General features: G+C 49.6%; 1 long non-coding RNA gene across 1 annotated transcript in view; it reads right to left on the bottom strand.

The window, feature by feature from the left end:
* Nucleotides 1-1,250: 1,250 nt before the first annotated feature.
* LOC141087872 (uncharacterized) overlaps nucleotides 1,251-18,719 on the bottom strand; it is a 43,309-nt gene continuing 25,840 nt past the window's right edge. Inside the window, exons 2-3 of the long non-coding RNA XR_012231747.1 lie at nucleotides 4,155-4,225; nucleotides 1,251-1,299 (exon numbers count right to left, since the gene is read on the bottom strand). This is a non-coding gene — a long non-coding RNA (uncharacterized lncRNA). The remainder of the gene's footprint in view (nucleotides 1,300-4,154; nucleotides 4,226-18,719) is intronic.

The raw sequence follows: 18,719 nt of genomic DNA, 5'->3' as shown, positions 1-18,719 counted from the left end.
TTTGACACTCTCAGTGCTGGAATGAATGTGTCGCATGGATTTATGTCTTTTTACATCAATTAAGGAATTTCCTTTTAAAACCTTGCGGGGCAACACAGAACTAGACCCCAATCAGAGGACCATAAAACATCCAGGCTCCTTATCTATGAACTGGTCCAATGTTTATATTTATGTTTCTCCCTCTCCCATATTGATAGTTCTGCTTCACGTCACTTGTCTTATCTATTGCATTTTTTCTAGGCTGTATTGTGCATAAATATGTGACTTCAGATTTTGTATTAGTCTAGCCTGATGAAGAGACCTGAGTAGTCTCGAAAGCTTGCAATGTATTACCATCTTTTCAGTTAGCCATTAAAAGGTATCAACTACTGAGGACTCTCAATCCTGAATATTTTTCTATCCACTGGCTAACACGGTACAAAGATATACATCTTTCCTATACTAGATGCTGGAGATGCTGAATCGGAGACAGCTATTACCTACATCTATGGTGGTCATGCCCAATCATAAGCCGCTTCTGGACACTAACACAAAAAATTATTCAGGACATAACGGGGAAAAAGGTGAAACTGACACCTGAGACTGCATTGCTCAACTTTCCAGAGTGGCCTGAACATAAACGGATTTGTAGTCTTGCCCACAACATAATAGCAGCAGCCAAACTCTTAATACTCACATACTGGAAATCAACAAGTAGTCCCACGTCCCAACAAATGCTACAGAAAATAGACCAACTGTATTACATGGCTGAATTGGTGGCCCTAGTAAACCACACGCAAACAAACTTCAAAGAGACCTGGCGCCTCTGAATTCATTTCAGATTGAGCGACCACCTTGTCACAACATAACAAACTTAGATATAAAAATGTGCTAACCTATGATGCCCCCTCTACCCGTACGCCATATACCTCTATTTACCTTCTTTGTTTTCTTTTATTCTCTGCTGTTTTATTTTCAGTCTTTATTCAAACTTATCAACATTATTTAATTGCTGGAAACAATATCACGTCCTTTAATATTAACTTACTTATATTCTGTTATCTCTGGCTCAAAGGCTAATAGGCATTATATTTGTTATTTTAGGCAAATTGTAAGTACCATACGCTTAATCACAATTCTCTGAAGTTGACTTGCTATATGCTTCTTTGAGCATTGATTCTTGTTTGTTTAATAACATGCTTTAAAATTTAATAAAAAGACCACTGAAAAGAAAAGAGAGAGACAGACATTTTCAAAGCTTCTATACTTACATACAGTGTTGTCCTCACCAGGACAGAAAGCAGCACCAGGAGACAACCACTGCACCAGGAGACAACCGCAGCACCAGGAGAGTCGACAAGTATAAAAGTAACAGAACAAAAATTAGTACAAAATACAAACTGCAGTGAGAGACAGACAAAGGTTCTATACTTACATAGCCAGTCTTGCGCTATCGTCCAGAGAGTTATGGCCTTGCAGTGTCCACACTTCCTTTTATACAGCTGGCAATTAGCAGGTAGTGAAATCACTTCCTGGACCAACTCATTAGAAGTACGCATGCGTATCGAATGCATATGCGTGCGAATGTTCTTGCGTACCAATGCGTTCCCATAGACAGTAATGCGTTTTTTTGACTCACTCATCCGCATTGCTGACTTGACCGATGTTCAGAAGGCAGTCATTGACACACTCCACAAGGAGGGTAAGCTACAAATGGTCATTGCTAAAGAAGCTGGATGTTTACAGAGTGCTGTATCCCAGCAGATTAACAGAAAGTTGAGTGGTCTGAAAAACCGTGGTAGAAAAAGGTGCACAAGCAACAGGGATAACCGCAGCGTTGAAAGGATTGTTAAGAAAAGGCCATTCAAAAATTTGGGGGAGATTCACAAGGAGTGAACTGCTGCTAGATTCATTGCTTCAAGAGCCATCACACACACACACACACATGTCCAGGACATTGGCTACAAGTGTCGCATTCCTTGTGCAAGCCTCTCATGACCAATCGACAACACCAGAAGAATCTTATCTGGGTCAATGAGAAAAAGAACTGGACTGTGGCTCTGTGGTCCAAGGCATTGTTTTCAGATTAAAGTAAATTTTGCATTTAATTTGGAAATCAAGGTCCCAGAGTCTGGAGGAAGAGTGGAGAGGCACACAATACAAGCTACTTGAGGTCTAGTGTGAAGTTTCCACAATCAGTGATGGTTTGGGGCGCCATGTCATCTACTGGTGTAGGTCCACTGTGTTTTATCAAGACCAAAGTCGGCGCAGCCGTCTACCAGGAAATTTTAGAGTGCTTCATGCTTCCCTTTGCCGACAAGCTTTATGGAGATGAAAATTTCATTCTCTAGCAGGTCTTGGCACCTGTCCACATTGCCTAAAGTACCAATACCTGGTTTAAAAACAAATGTATCACTGTGCTTGATTGGCTAGCAAACTCTCCTTACCTTAACCCCATTAACAAGCTATGGGGTATTGTCAAGAGGAAGATGAGAGACACCAGACCCAACAATGCAGATGAGCTGAAGGCTGCTATCAAAGAAATCTGGGCTTCCATAACACTTCAGCAGTGCCACAAGCTGATCCTTTCATGCCACGCTGCATTGATGCATTAATTGATACAAAAGGAGCCCCGACCAAGTATTGAACAAACATTTCAGTAGGCCAATATTTTGGATTTTAAAATAATTTTTCGAGCTGGTGTTATAAAATATTCTAATTTACTGAGATAATGACTTTTGGGTTTTTATTGGCAGTAAGTCATAATCATCAACATTAACAGAAATAAATGGGTCGCCTTCCCAGGGCCATGGGGTATTCGGTACTGGGCCCGATGAGCTTCAATGGGAGTTGTCACGGCAGCTGGGACCCGGCCCGTGGCCCTGGGCGCCCATTGTAAAAGGGGGGATAGTTCAGTGTGCTTTTGATGATTAGAGTGAATGAGTCGTGACGCCACCTGTGGTGTTTGGCAATGAAGATGTTAAGCCAATGCTGCAGGCAGGTCCTCTGGGACAGATGGTGTGGTGCAGAAATGAGGTTATAGCCCTCCACAGGCAGGGCTGTAGTCCCAGGGCAGAGTAGGTGAAGTGACACGTAGATGGTGTAGTGTCGGGCGCAGGGGAGGTAGCAGTGCCGGGCAGGTTGACGCAGGAATAAGTGGAGGACACCAGGGCATGTAGTTCCAAAGCTTTACTCACAGTCTGTTGTGGCACAAGAGCCCGCATCCGTGCCATGTCCTCTGGGTTAGGAGCTCAGCCAACTTCCAGGCAAGATGAAGTACTCCTTTCCCACACTCCGCCAACATATGTGCCTTTTCTGAACGTCTCCCTCTTAGCGCCTTTAGTGAAGTACTCACAGTACTGAGTTACACTGGAGTTCCTCCTGTCAGATGTTCCTAAGAACTCTACTTGTACGGCAGACAGCTGTAGCCTGCTTCAGGGACTACTTGCTACCAAGTCCCGGCTCACTATCATTGCTGTTGTGCCCCCAAGTCTTGTGTGGGAATAAAGTGGTGACAACGTCTATTACCCCAGTGTCTGCTGCAGGACCATTAGTATCCATACAACCTCAGGGACCGGACCCCGGCATTGCGCTTAGAACTTGGGAAGGGTTCTCCTCTAATCCTAATCCTTAGTTCTCTTCTTCTGCTCACGTTCCGTACTAATCCTTTCCTTCTTATGGAGAGTCAGGCTTTTCTATCAATGTTCCTTTCCTGTGCCAGGGGACCCAGGTCACTGAGGTCGGCTGCAGCACTTCCTTCATCCATCCCACTCAGGGGATCTTCTTTCACCGACTGACCTCGTCAGACTCCTGTGACAAACTGACTAAATCCTACACTCTTCCCGCTCTTTTAGTGCAGACTAAACTCCACCCGCCTCCCAGCACGCTTCGTGTTCCAAGCAGGGAGCCACCAAAGGGTGCTTTGCTACACTACTATGTTGTGTGGGATGCAGATGTTGAAGCGTGGTCAGGTGTCTCCACCTTACCTGAATGGTGGGGCACCACACCTCAGGAGGGGGTGCAGTACCTCTGTGGTGACTGAACCCTCAGGGGCACCACATAAACACTTGAAATAGATCATTCTGTTTGTAATGACTCTATATAATATATACATTTCACTTTTTGTATTGAAGAACTGAAATAAATTAAAACAGTAAAAGTTATAGCCAGCTCACCCAGTCTGTCATCTTCAGGAGATCCACTTACTGCCAGGAAGCCACACGGAGTTGAAATGGGGGAGGCACACCTATGATGCAATAGCCACAGGAAACAAATAATTCCAGTTGATTCTTCCTACTCGTCAATTCAAATCCATTTTATTGTGTCATCTTTTAAAAAATATTTCATTTAACAGAAATCCTTATTATACACAGAGGGATCAGAAAAAAAGGGCACACTGCTGCTTTATGCGTGCAGACAATGCGTTTCGACCTTCTTAGGTCTTCTTCTAGGTCTTAACAGGTTCCGTGATACTGTGATAAGTGGTACTGTGCAGTTTATATAGACAGATACTGAAAATTAAACCCAGTATATAGGACATAAGTGGTACTGTAAGGTATATATAAACAGAATAATACAGACACTGAGAATCACAGCCATTGGAGAGAATGAGAAATCCTGCATCACATCCATATGTGAATTCATTATAAAATAGAATTTATTATCAGGTTAAAAATTTTACATAAAGTGGGCTCACAATGTGAGGTGGATCCTCCAAACCCAAGGTCCTGGTGTGCACATGGACCACGGGGGTCAGTGCAGCAGCTAGGTGAAGCATTCGGGACATGCTAAAAAACACAGGCAGGTGGAAGACATACAGGATCACATGCAGATCAGGGCCAGACTAGGACAAAAAAGCAGCCCTGCCACACAAACCCCTCCAGTCCACATACTATAACACTCCCCCCACACCCGATCAGTGGATTTTGCTATACTGTGTCGAGTGTGTCGTGCTCTTCAACACTCCTTTTAAAGGCGTTATCTATTATCCATGAGTGAATGCCGCCGCAGTGCGCATGATTGAATACTTCTTTAGAGCGCCGGTTCTCGGGATCGTGGGGGTCCCAGCAGTCGGACCTCAGAGACTACGAAGTTCTTGGGATAGGGGATTACTTGATATAATCCATTTAAATGGGTTTTCCAATATATATATACTAGCTATGAACCCGTTCTACGCCCGGGTGGCGAGCATTTTTATTGGTATATGGTCTCCCATATGGTATGTGCTGCCACCGTCCTATCCTGGTATGCATGGCACCCCTCATTCCTATCCTGGTATGCATCGTACCCTCACCCCCCCCCCCAAATCCTGAAATGCATGGCATTCCATTCTTCATCCTGGTATGCATGATTCCCTCACCCCCCAATCCTGGTATGCATGGTACTCCCTCATCCCTATCCTGGTATGCATGGTACCCTCACCCGCCTAACCTGGCATGCATGGTACCCCTCATCCCCCAATCCTGGTATGCATGGCCCCCTCACCCCCCAATCCTGGTATGCATGGTCCCCTCACCCCCTTATCATGGTATGCATGGTCCACTCACTCCCGTATCCTGGTATGCATGGTCCTCTCACCCCCCTATCCTGGTATGCATGGTCCTCTCACCCCCTATCCTGGTATGCATGGTCCTCTCACCCCCCTATCCTGGTATGCATGGTCCTCTCACCCCCCCTATCCTGGTATGCATGCTACCCCTCACCCCCCTATCTTGATAAGCATGGTCCCCTCACCCCCATTCCTGGTATGCATGGTCCTCTCTCCCCCCTTTTCCTGGTATGCATGGTCCTCTCATCCCCCAATCCTGCTATGCATGGTCCTCTCACCCCCCCATCGTGGTATGCATGGTCCTCTCACCCCCTATCCTGGTATGCATGGTCCCCTCACCCCCCAATCCTGGTATACATGGTCCTCTCACCCCCCAATCATGGTTTGCGCATGGTCCCCTCACCCCCCTATCCTGGTATACATGCTACCCCTCATCCCCCAATCCTGGTATACATGCTACCCCTCACCCCCCAATCCTGGTATACATGGTCCCCCTCACCCCCCCTTCCTGGTATGCATGGTCCCCTCACCCCCCTTTCCTGGTATGCATGGTCCCCTCACCCCCCCATCCTGGTATGCATGGTCCCCTCACCCCCCCAATCAGGGCCGGACTGGGACTAAAATTCAGCCCTGGCATTTGAAGTTACACAGGCCCACTAGTCACATAGTGACTATATAATATTTTTGTACACTTGTAGGTTACAAGAAGTGAGAGTAGATTAACATGACTATATAACATGTAGTCAGAGCTGTGCCCAGTATTTCAGCTCAGTCCTATTTATTGCTTTTAGGTACAGTACTTCTCCCAAAGCTCTGTCCCCTTTTGTACGCACGATGACAGAATTCCTGGCAGAACTGCTATCCATTGGGCAACCAGACCTGTGGTCATGGCAGCCCCTATCATACCTCCCAACTTTTGAAGAAGGGAAAGAGGGACAAAGGCTGCGGCGCGCATAGCGCGCCGCTGCAAATTTTAGGCCATGCCCCGGCCACACCCATTTCACAACTAGTCACATCCATGTCCACGCCCAACTGCACCCATTTAGCACTGCTGATCACACAGACTGGTACTGAGGGCACAGTGGCTGGCATTATTGGCACAGTGACTGGCACTAAGGAAGAGAGAAAACATAGAGAGAGAGAAAAAAGAAAACAGAGAGAGAAAGAAAGGAGAGCGAGAGAGAAAGAAAGAACAGAGAGAGAAAGAAGAAAGAACAGAGAGAGCAAGAAAGAGGGGAAAGAACAGAGAGAGACAGAGAGAAAGAAAGTAAAGAAAAGAAAGAACAGAGAGAAAGAAAGAGAGAAAAGAATAAGAAAGAGGGGAAAGTAAGAACAGAGAGAGAGAGAAAGAAAAAAGAAAGATTAGAGAGAGAGAGAAAGCAAGAACAGAGAGAGAGAGAAAGAAAATGAGGGAAAGACAGAACAGAGAATGAGAAAGAACAGAGAAAGAAAGAAACAGAGAGAAAGAAATAAAGAAATATTCTATAAAGATACTATAGCAGCCCGGCTCCCATTGTAGTGCCCACCTGAGCCTCCCGATGCACGACATATCATGATCCGCTCACATGGCCGGCATCCCCGATTTCAAGGCGATCCTGCTGTCTGCGCTGTCGGAGGAGGACATGGTGATGGATCTGAAGCATTCCTAGTTCCGTCACAATCTCCTCATGAAATTATCTCATTTCCGGTAAGCTTCCAGCACATCACTTCAGGTGGAACGTCATGTGCGAGTTTTAAAATGCTCCTCGGGGCTCTGCCGTGTACTCCTGTGTCCGTGGGAAAAGCCTGCTTTGTATGCTTCGTACACACTTGCCTCCGCTCCGTTCATCCCGTACACATATGGCTCCACTCCGTACACATGCAGCTCCTCTCCGCACACCTCGCACACACGCGGCTCCTCTCCGTACACCTCGTACACACGCGGCTCCGCTCCGTACACCTCATACACACATGCGGTTCCACTTCGTACACATCCGGATCCGCTCCGTACACCTCGTACACACACGGCTCCACTCCGTACACCTCGTACACACACGGCTCCTTTCCATACACCTCGTACACACACAGCTCTGCTACATCTATCCTGCAAACCCCTCCTGACCCCGCACATACTTCCCTCATCAGCACCATGACAACCAGCACAGCTGAGTTCTGCAGACACCAGGAGGCAGGGCTGTGCGCACAGGACCTGTGATGAGGTCACAGGAGGGGCGGGGTCAGGGGTCACATGATCATGGGTCTGGACAAAGGCTTCTGATCATGTGACCCCTGACTCCTCCCCTCCTGTGACCTCATCAAAGGTCCTGTGTACAGAGAAGAGAGCAGGCAAGCGACGCTGTGAGTGGCTGCGGGGGGGGGTCTCATGCTAGGGCGTGGATGGAGCGCGTGGGGGGGCGTGGATGGAGTGCATGGGGGGGAGGTCTCATGCTAGGGCGAGAATGGAGTGCCAGTGCCCCATCAGCTGGCAAGCGTCCAGCGACCAGATGATCGGGCGCTGCCGCCCTCAGCCCACATGATAGTGGCCCAGCGGGAAAATGCCCGGTTGGGTATATTACCAATCCGGGCCTGCCCCCAGTCCTGGTATGCATGGTCTCCTCACCCCCCCAATCCTGGTATGCATTGCCCCTTCACCTCCCTTTTCGTGGTATGCATGGTCCCCTCACCCTCCTTTCGTAGTATGCATGGTCCCCTCACCCTCCTTTCGTGATATGCATGGTCCCCTCACCCCCCTATCCTGGTATGCATACTACCCCTCACCCCCCTATCCTAATATGCATGGTCCCCTCACCCCTATTCCTGGTATGCATGGTCTTCTCACCCCCTTTTCCTGGTATGCATGGTCCTCTCACCCCCCTAACCTGTTTTGGATGGTCCTCTCACCCCCCAATCCTGGTGTACATGGTCCTCTCACCCCCCCAATCATGGTTTGCGCATGTCCCCTCTCCCTCAGGGTAGCGGTCATATACTGGACCCCAGGCTCACCCACCCACTTCCTTGACCACTTTTCAGCCTGGCTTCCGCACTTCATGTCCTCAGAACTTCCAACCCTCATCCTGGGAGACTTCAACATCCCCATTAACAGCCCTGCTTCCACATCTGCATTCCAGCTTCTATCACTAACCACCTCTCTAGGCCTCTCACAGCTTTCAACCTCTGAGACACACAAGGACGGTAACACCCTTGATCTGGTCTTCGGCCGGCTCTGTTCAATCTCCCACCTAAATAACTCACCGCTTCCACTCTCTGACCACAACATTCTATCCTTCACACTCACAAATCCTCGCCCACCCCAGCTCACTCCCACCTACCACACAGTCAGAAATCTACAAGCCATTAACCCTCAGACACTTTCAGATTCCCTCATCACTGTCCCCTATCTCCTCTTTTTCCTTTCCTAATCTGGCTGTTCATCACTACAATGACACTCTTAGAAGCACCCTTGACCAAGTAGCTCCCCTCACCCTCAGAGCCTCAAAACACAGAGTAAAACAGCCCTGGCTCACATCACAAACTCAACTTCTCCAGCGATGCTCTAGGAGTGCTGAACGCCTATGGAGAAAAACCCACACACCAGAAGACTTCATCCACTTCAAATTTATGTTAAGAACCTATAACGCTGCCCTTCACCTCACCAAACAGACCTATTTCACCACCCTGATCTCCTCACTAGCCAACAACTCCAAGAAACTTTTTGACACTTTTCACTCCCTCCTCAGGCCAAAAGCACAAGCCCCTATCACAGACATTTGTGCTGATGACCTGGCCTCCCACTTTACAGAAAAAATAGATAATATCCGTCAGGAAATCTGCATCCAACCACCAAGTGCTGTGACTCCCATCCCTTCCTGCATCTCCCCTGGCTCACTTTCCACATTTGATCCCATCACAGAAGAAGTCTCCAGACTCCTCTCTTCTTCTCGTCCGACTACATGCACTACCGACCCCATGCCCTCACATCTCCTCCAGTCTCTCTCTCCAGTCGTCACAACCCACCTAACTACAATCTTTAATCTCTCCCTCTCCTCGGGCATTTTCCCATCCTCCTTCAAACACGCCATTGTTACTCCATTACTAAAGAAACCCGCTCTCGACCCATCCTGCACAAACAACTACAGACCAGTCTCCAATCTCCCCTTCATCTCTAAACTTTTGGAACGCCTAGTTTACTCCCGCCTTACCCGTTACCTCTCCACTCACTCCCTTCTAGACCCTTCACAGTCCAGCTTCCACCCCCTACATTTGACTGAAACTCCACTCATCAAAGTGACCAATGACCTTCTGACAGCAAAACGTAACAGTGACCACTCTCTGCTCATTCTTCTTGACCTATCTGCAGCTTTCGATACTGTTGACCACCATCTCCTACTCTCTAGGCTCCAGTCACTAGGCATTAAGGACACTGCACTTTCCTGGTTCTCTTCCTATCTCTCTGACCGCTCCTTCAGTGTTTTGTTCTCTGGCTCCACGTCATCTCCTCTTCCTCTTGCTGTCCGGGTACCTCAGGGCTCAGTCCTTGGCCCCCTTCTTTTCTCTCTCTACATGGCCCCAATTGGACAGACCATCAGCAGATTTGGCTTTCAGTACCATCTTTATGCTGATGACACACAACTATGTATGTCTTCCCCTGACCTTACCCCCGCTGTACTACAGAACGCCAGTGACTGTCTGTCTGCAGTCTCCAATTTCATGTCCACTCTCTATCTGAAACTCAACCTCTCTAAAACTGAACTTCTTCTGCTCCTGCCGTCTACTAACCTCCCTAAATCTGACATTTCCCTCTCCGTGGGTGGTACCACAATAACACCCCGGCAGCAGGGTGTTATGTTTGACACCAATCTCTCCTTCACATCCCATATACAATCTCTTGCCCGCTCTTGCCGCTTACCCCTAAAGAACATCTCTAGAATCCGCCCTTTTCTCACTATGGAAACAACAAAAACCCTCACTGTTGCATTGATCCACTCCCGCCTGGATTACCGCAACACTCTATTAATTGGCCTCCCCGTCACTCGACTATCCCCTCTCCAGTCCATACTTAATGCCGCGGCCAGGATCGTCAATCTGGCTAATCGGTACTCGGAGGCATCCGCTCTTCGCCAGTCCTTACATTGGCTGCCCATTCATTATAGGATACAATTCAAAGTACTTGTTCTCACCCACAAAGCTCCCCACAGTGCGGCACCCCCTTACATCTCTTCCCTCATTTCTGTCTATCGGCCTAGCCGATCGCTGCGCTCTGCAAACGACTTTCGACTAACCTCTGCTCTAATCCGTACCCCCCACTCCCGACTCCAAGACTTCTCCCGTGCTGCTCCTATCCTCTGGAATGCTCTACCCCAAGAAATCAGGACTATCCACAATTTGCAGTTTTAGGCGCTCCCTCAAAACACACTTGTTCAGAAGGGCCTATCACGTTCACTAATCAAAGTCATTCTATGTGTAAGTGTGCGTGTGTAGCCCATTCACTATCGCCATCCATCCTTCACTCCCTCAAGATGGCTGGACCTTCACTGTAAATACACAATTGTAAATACACACCTGTACTTTGTATCTCCCTCATCTCATTGTAGATTGTAAGCTCTCACGAGCAGGGTCGTCTTATTTCGTCTTATTTTGCTTTAATTATTGTATTCTTAATGTTGTTACTTATGACTTGTGTTTTGAAACTGTTCAACTGTAAAGCGCTGCGGAATATGTTGGCGCTATATAAATAAAGATTATTATTATTATGTTCCCCTCACCCCCTATCCTGGTATACATGCTACCCCTCACCCCACAATCCTGGTACACATGCTACCCCTCACCCCCCTTTCCTGGTATGCATGGTCTTCTCACCCCCCTTTTCCTGGTATGCATGGTCCTCTCATCCCCCAATCCTGCTATGCATGGTCCCCTCACCCCCTTATCATGGTATGCATGGTCCACTCACTCCCGTATCCTGGTATGCATGGTCCTCTCACCCCCCTATCCTGGTATGCATGGTCCTCTCACCCCCAATCCTGGTAAGCATGGTCCTCTCACCCCCCTATCCTGGTATGCATGGTCCTCTCACCCCCCTATCCTGGTATGCATGCTACCCCTCACCCCCCTATCCTGATAAGCATGGTCCCCTCACCCCCATTCCTGGTATGCATGGTCCTCTCACCCCCAATCCTGGTAAGCATGGTCCTCTCACCCCCCTATCCTGGTATGCATGGTCCTCTCACCCCCCTATCCTGGTATGCATGGTCCTCTCACCCCCTATCCTGGTAAGCATGGTCCTCTCACCCCCCTATCCTGGTATGCATGGTCCTCTCACCCCCAATCCTGGTAAGCATGGTCCTCTCACCCCCCAATCCTGCTATGCATGGTCCTCTCACCCCCCATCGTGGTATGCATGGTCCTCTCACCCCCTATCCTGGTATGCATGGTCCCCTCACCCCCCAATCCTGGTATACATGGTCCTCTCACCCCCAATCATGGTTTGCGCATGGTCCCCTCACCCCCCTATCCTGGTATACATGCTACCCCTCATCCCCCAATCCTGGTATACATGCTACCCCTCACCCCCCAATCCTGGTATACATGGTCCCCCTCACCCCCCCTTCCTGGTATGCATGGTCCCCTCACCCCCCTTTCCTGGTATGCATGGTCCCCTCACCCCCCCATCCTGGTATGCATGGTCCCCTCACCCCCCCAATCAGGGCCGGACTGGGACTAAAATTCAGCCCTGGCATTTGAAGTTACACAGGCCCACTAGTCACATAGTGACTATATAATATTTTTGTACACTTGTAGGTTACAAGAAGTGAGAGTAGATTAACATGACTATATAACATGTAGTCAGAGCTGTGCCCAGTATTTCAGCTCAGTCCTATTTATTGCTTTTAGGTACAGTACTTCTCCCAAAGCTCTGTCCCCTTTTGTACGCACGATGACAGAATTCCTGGCAGAACTGCTATCCATTGGGCAACCAGACCCTGTGGTCATGGCAGCCCCTATCATACCTCCCAACTTTTGAAGAAGGGAAAGAGGGACAAAGGCTGCGGCGCGCATAGCGCGCCGCTGCAAATTTTAGGCCATGCCCCGGCCACACCCATTTCACAACTAGTCACATCCATGTCCACGCCCAACTGCACCCATTTAGCACTGCTGATCACACAGACTGGTACTGAGGGCACAGTGGCTGGCATTATTGGCACAGTGACTGGCACTAAGGAAGAGAGAAAACATAGAGAGAGAGAAAAAAGAAAACAGAGAGAGAAAGAAAGGAGAGCGAGAGAGAAAGAAAGAACAGAGAGAGAAAGAAGAAAGAACAGAGAGAGCAAGAAAGAGGGGAAAGAAAGAACAGAGAGAGACAGAGAGAGAGAAAGAAAGTAAAGAAAAGAAAGAACAGAGAGAAAGAAAGAGAGAAAAGTAAGAACAGAGAGAGAGAGAAAGAAAAAAGAAAGATTAGAGAGAGAGAGAAAGCAAGAACAGAGAGAGAGAGAAAGAAAATGAGGGAAAGACAGAACAGAGAATGAGAAAGAACAAAGAAAGAAAGAAACAGAGAGAAAGAAATAAAGAAATATTCTATAAAGATACTATAGCAGCCCGGCTCCCATTGTAGTGCCCACCTGAGCCTCCCGATGCACGACATATCATGATCCGCTCACATGGCCGGCATCCCCGATTTCAAGGCGATCCTGCTGTCTGCGCTGTCGGAGGAGGACATGGTGATGGATCTGAAGCATTCCTAGTTCCGTCACAATCTCCTCATGAAATTATCTCATTTCCGGTAAGCTTCCAGCACATCACTTCAGGTGGAACGTCATGTGCGAGTTTTAAAATGCTCCTCGGGGCTCTGCCGTGTACTCCTGTGTCCGTGGGAAAAGCCTGCTTTGTATGCTTTGTACACACTTGCCTCCGCTCCGTTCATCCCGTACACATATGGCTCCACTCCGTACACATGCAGCTCCTCTCCGCACACCTCGCACACACGCGGCTCCTCTCCGTACACCTCGTACACACGCGGCTCCGCTCCGTACACCTCATACACACATGCGGTTCCACTTCGTACACATCCGGATCCGCTCCGTACACCTCGTACACACACGGCTCCACTCCGTACACCTCGTACACACACGGCTCCTCTCCATACACCTCGTACACACACAGCTCTGCTACATCTATCCTGCAAACCCCTCCTGACCCCGCACATACTTCCCTCATCCAGCACCATGACAACCAGCACAGCCGAGTTCTGCAGACACCAGGAGGCAGGGCTGTGCGCACAGGACCTGTGATGAGGTCACAGGAGGGGCGGGGTCAGGGGTCACATGATCATGGGTCTGGACAAAGGCTTCTGATCATGTGACCCCTAACTCCTCCACTCCTGTGACCTCATCAAAGGTCCTGTGTACAGAGAAGAGAGCAGGCAAGCGACGCTGTGAGTGGCTGCGGGGGGGTCTCATGCTAGGGCGTGGATGGAGCGCGTGGGGGGGCATGGATGGAGTGCATGGGGGGGGAGGTCTCATGCTAGGGCGAGAATGGAGTGCCAGTGCCCCATCAGCTGGCAAGCGTCCAGCGGCCAGATGATCGGGCGCTGCCGCCCTCAGCCCACATGACAGTGGCCCAGCGGGAAAATGCCCGGTTGGGTATATTACCAATCCGGGCCTGCCCCCAGTCCTGGTATGCATGGTCTCCTCACCCCCCCAATCCTGGTATGCATTGCCCCTTCACCTCCCTTTTCGTGGTATGCATGGTCCCCTCACCCTCCTTTCGTAGTATGCATGGTCCCCTCACCCTCCTTTCGTGATATGCATGGTCCCCTCACCCCCCTATCCTGGTATGCATACTACCCCTCACCCCCCTATCCTAATATGCATGGTCCCCTCACCCCTATTCCTGGTATGCATGGTCTTCTCACCCCCCTCTTCCTGGTATGCATGGTCCTCTCACCCCCCTAACCTGTTTTGGATGGTCCTCTCACCCCCCAATCCTGGTGTACATGGTCCTCTCACCCCCCAATCATGGTTTGCGCATGTCCCCTCTCCCTAAGGGTAGCGGTCATATACTGGACCCCAGGCTCACCCACCCACTTCCTTGACCACTTTTCAGCCTGGCTGCCGCACTTCATGTCCTCAGAACTTCCAACCCTCATCCTGGGAGACTTCAACATCCCCATTAACAGCCCTGCTTCCACATCTGCATCCCAGCTTCTATCACTAACCACCTCTCTAGGCCTCTCACAGCTTTCAACCTCTGAGACACACAAGGACGGTAACACCCTTGATCTGGTCTTCGGCCGGCTCTGTTCAATCTCCCACCTAAATAACTCACCGCTTCCACTCTCTGACCACAACATTCTATCCTTCACACTCACAAATCCTCGCCCACCCCAGCTCACTCCCACCTACCACACAGTCAGAAATCTACAAGCCATTAACCCTCAGACACTTTCAGATTCCCTCATCACTGTCCCCTATCTCCTCTTTTTCCTTTCCTAATCTGGCTGTTCATCACTACAATGACACTCTTAGAAGCACCCTTGACCAAGTAGCTCCCCTCACCGTCAGAACCTCAAAACACAGAGTAAAACAGCCCTGGCTCACATCACAAACTCAACTTCTCCAGCGATGCTCTAGGAGTGCTGAACGCCTATGGAGAAAAACCCACACACCAGAAGACTTCATCCACTTCAAATTTATGTTAAGAACCTATAACGCTGCCCTTCACCTCGCCAAACATACCTATTTCACCACCCTGATCTCCTCACTAGCCAACAACTCCAAGAAACTTTTTGACACTTTTCACTCCCTCCTCAGGCCAAAAGCACAAGCCCCTATCACAGACATTTGTGCTGATGACCTGGCCTCCCACTTTACAGAAAAAATAGATAATATCAGTCAGGAAATCTGCATCCAACCACCAAGTGCTGTGACTCCCATCCCTTCCTGCATCTCCCCTGGCTCACTTTCCACATTTGATCCCATCACAGAAGAAGTCTCCAGACTCCTCTCTTCTTCTCGTCCGACTACATGCACTACCGACCCCATGCCCTCACATCTCCTCCAGTCTCTCTCTCCAGTCGTCACAACCCACCTAACTACAATCTTTAATCTCTCCCTCTCCTCGGGCATTTTCCCATCCTCCTTCAAACACGCCATTGTTACTCCATTACTAAAGAAACCCGCTCTCGACCCATCCTGCACAAACAACTACAGACCAGTCTCCAATCTCCCCTTCATCTCTAAACTTTTGGAACGCCTAGTTTACTCCCGCCTTACCCGTTACCTCTCCACTCACTCCCTTCTAGACCCTTCACAGTCCAGCTTCCGCCACCTACATTTGACTGAAACTCCACTCATCAAAGTGACCAATGACCTTCTGACAGCAAAACGTAACAGTGACCACTCTCTGCTCATTCTTCTTGACCTATCTGCAGCTTTCGATACTGTTGACCACCATCTCCTACTCTCTAGGCTCCAGTCACTAGGCATTAAGGACACTGCACTTTCCTGGTTCTCTTCCTATCTCTCTGACCGCTCCTTCAGTGTTTTGTTCTCTGGCTCCACGTCATCTCCTCTTCCTCTTGCTGTCCGGGTACCTCAGGGCTCAGTCCTTGGCCCCCTTCTTTTCTCTCTCTACATGGCCCCAATTGGACAGACCATCAGCAGATTTGGCTTTCAGTACCATCTTTATGCTGATGACACACAACTATGTATGTCTTCCCCTGACCTTACCCCCGCTGTACTACAGAACGCCAGTGACTGTCTGTCTGCAGTCTCCAATTTCATGTCCACTCTCTATCTGAAACTCAACCTCTCTAAAACTGAACTTCTTCTGCTCCTGCCGTCTACTAACCTCCCTAAATCTGACATTTCCCTCTCCGTGGGTGGTACCACAATAACACCCCGGCAGCAGGGTGTTATGTTTGACACCAATCTCTCCTTCACATCCCATATACAATCTCTTGCCCGCTCTTGCCGCTTACCCCTAAAGAACATCTCTAGAATCCGCCCTTTTCTCACTATGGAAACAACAAAAACCCTCACTGTTGCATTGATCCACTCCCGCCTGGATTACCGCAACACTCTATTAATTGGCCTCCCCGTCACTCGACTATCCCCTCTCCAGTCCATACTTAATGCCGCGGCCAGGATCGTCAATCTGGCTAATCGGTACTCGGAGGCATCCGCTCTTCGCCAGTCCTTACATTGGCTGCCCAATCATTATAGGATACAATTCAAAGTACTTGTTCTCACCCACAAAGCTCCCCACAGTGCGGCACCCCCTTACATCTCTTCCCTCATTTCTGTCTATCGGCCTAGCCGATCGCTGCGCTCTGCAAACGACTTTCGACTAACCTCTGCTCTAATCCGTACCCCCCACTCCCGACTCCAAGACTTCTCCCGTGCTGCTCCTATCCTCTGGAATGCTCTACCCCAAGAAATCAGGACTATCCACAATTTGCACAGTTTTAGGCGCTTCCTCAAAACACACTTGTTCAGAAGGGCCTATCACGTTCACTAATCAAAGTCATTCTATGTGTAAGTGTGCGTGTGTAGCCCATTCACTATCGCCATCCATCCTTCACTCCCTCAAGATGGCTGGACCTTCACTGTAAATACACAATTGTAAATACACACCTGTACTTTGTATCTCCCTCATCTCATTGTAGATTGTAAGCTCTCACGAGCAGGGTCGTCTTATTTTGTCTTATTTTGCTTTAATTATTGTATTCTTAATGTTGTTACTTATGACTTGTGTTTTGAAACTGTTCAACTGTAAAGCGCTGCGGAATATGTTGGCGCTATATAAATAAAGATTATTATTATTATGTTCCCCTCACCCCCTATCCTGGTATACATGCTACCCCTCACCCCACAATCCTGGTACACATGCTACCCCTCACCCCCCTTTCCTGGTATGCATGGTCTTCTCACCCCCCTTTTCCTGGTATGCATGGTCCTCTCATCCCCCAATCCTGCTATGCATGGTCCTCTCACCCCCCATCCTGGTATGCATGGTCCTCTCACCCCCTGTGCTGTATTGCATGGTCCTCTCACCCCCCCTATCCTGGTATGCATGGTCCTCTCACCCCCCTATCCTGGTTTGCATGGTCCTCTCACCCCCAATCCTGGTATGCATGGTCCCCTCACCCCCAAATCCTGGTATACATGCTACCCCTCTCCCCCCAATCCTGGTATACATGCTACCTGTCACCCCCCAATCCTGGTATGCATGCTACCCCTCACCCCCCTTTCCTGGTATGCATGGTCCCCTCACCCCCCTTTCCTGGAATGCATGGTCCCCTCACCCACCTATCCTGGTATGCATGGTCCCCTCACCCCCCTATCCTGGTATGCATGGTCCCCTCACCCCCCCAATCCTGGTATACATGGTCCCCTCACCCCCCCAATCTTGGTATGCATGGTCCCCTCACCCCCCTTTTTGTGGTATGCATGGTCCCCTCACCCTCCTTTCGTGGTATGCATAGTCCTCTCACCCTCCTTTCGTGGTATGCATGGTCCCCTCACCCCCTTTCGTGGTATGCATGGTCCCCTCACTCCTCTTTCATAGTATGCATGGTCCCCTCACCCCCTTTTCATGATATGCATGGTCCCCTCACCCCCTTTTCGTGGTATGCATGGTCCCCTCACCCCCCTTTCCTGGTATGCATGGTCCCCTCACCCCCCAATCCTGGTATGCATGGTCCCCTCAATCCCCAGTCCTGGTATGCATGATCCCCTCACCCCCCTTTCGTGGTATGCATGGTACTCTCACCCCCTTTCCTGGTATGCATGGTCCTCTCACCCCCTATCCTGATATGCATGGTCCCCTCACGCCCCTTTCGCGATATGCATGGTCCCCTCACCCCCCAATCCTGGTATGCATGGTCCCCTCACCCCCCAATCCTGGTATGCATGGTCCCCTCACCCCCCAATCCTGATATGCATGGTCCCCTCACCCCCCTTTTGTGGTATGCATGGTCCTCTCATCCCCCTTTACTGGTATGCATGGTCCCCTCACCCCCCTATCCTCATATGCATGGTCCTCTCACCCACCTATCCTGGTATGCATGGTCCCCTCACGCCCAAGTGACGGGTGTCGCAATATGGAAACTGCTGCCGGTACCAACCTATTGTGCTGTACCACCAGCGGAACACCGTCGCACCACATACACACATACACTATACGCTGTACGAACCACACTCTCACACGCAGCCTC

This window comes from Dendrobates tinctorius, unplaced genomic scaffold (genome assembly GCF_039654945.1).
Source record: "Dendrobates tinctorius isolate UK_male_01 unplaced genomic scaffold, ASM3965494v1 ptg000036l, whole genome shotgun sequence".
Taxonomy (NCBI): domain Eukaryota; kingdom Metazoa; phylum Chordata; class Amphibia; order Anura; family Dendrobatidae; genus Dendrobates; species Dendrobates tinctorius.
The sequence above is the reverse complement of the archived record's forward strand: the minus strand, read 5'-3'. Positions and strand labels throughout refer to the sequence as shown.